The sequence below is a fragment of the Phalaenopsis equestris genome, unplaced genomic scaffold, assembly GCF_001263595.1.
Source record: "Phalaenopsis equestris unplaced genomic scaffold, ASM126359v1 Scaffold000055, whole genome shotgun sequence".
Taxonomy (NCBI): Eukaryota; Viridiplantae; Streptophyta; class Magnoliopsida; order Asparagales; family Orchidaceae; genus Phalaenopsis; species Phalaenopsis equestris.
In genome coordinates this window covers 1,554,525-1,555,528 of record NW_018164497.1, presented here as the reverse complement: position 1 = coordinate 1,555,528, position 1,004 = coordinate 1,554,525, and positions in this window count along the sequence as shown.

Genomic DNA, 1,004 nt, shown 5'->3' with positions numbered 1-1,004 from the left:
TGGTTAATTCAAGTTCCGGACAAGGTCGTGACATTATATTGATAGTAGCTTTAGGAAGACACTCCAACAATTTATGAAGATCTTATTACCCATTAATGATGATTCTATTAACTTTAAAAGCATTAATAGAATGAGTATTAAGAAGCAAGTTAATAAAACCTATACTAATCCACTTGTGCTACAAAAAAAAAAGAGGAATCCGAACCTGTGTTGCATCATAAAAGAAATTTGGCATCCCATTAGACAGAATTAAGTGTCTTCCAAATAGGTAAGTTTCTTGATTTAGTAAATCCAGGATTTAAGGCAAAATGGAAGACATATTGAACTTACTGAAACCGGGAATTAAAGTTGCCATTTAAGGCAACAAAATCTAGACGACTAAAAAGGCGGGTAGCAAAGAAGCTACTATTTTTTAATGGATGCAAAAACTAGTGCTGGAGGTTACAGATCAGAAGACCACAAACGGAGACAAGATCGGGCGATTGAAGTCGATGAAGTCAACCAAAAACCCAAAACATAAATCTAGACAGTGACTATGGAAAAAATATTATGTCTAGAGTCCGACGCAACGCTGCATCCGAACAACAAACGTGATATAACCGGGCGGAGCAGGAGCTCGGACCTCCGTTGTATCATGTCCGTTGTCTGGACGCAGCTAGGGGTGTAAACGAACCGAACACGAACGAATAAAGCTTGTGTTTGTATTCGGTTCGTTTAAAATTTAGTTTGTTTGAAATAAGTTTGTGTTCGTTTCTTAACGAATGAGCCGAACACGAGCTGTTCGCGAACGACGAGCCAGTTTGACATCCCTAATATTAATATATAAAAATAATATTATATATTAATTATATAACTTATATTATATAAATATACAATATCTATATTAGTATATTACTATTATAGTATATTAATATATTATTATTATTATTTTATTATATATTATAATTTATAAAATTTAATGTTTTAAAATATAATAAATTTTTTATATATAATTATTTTATATT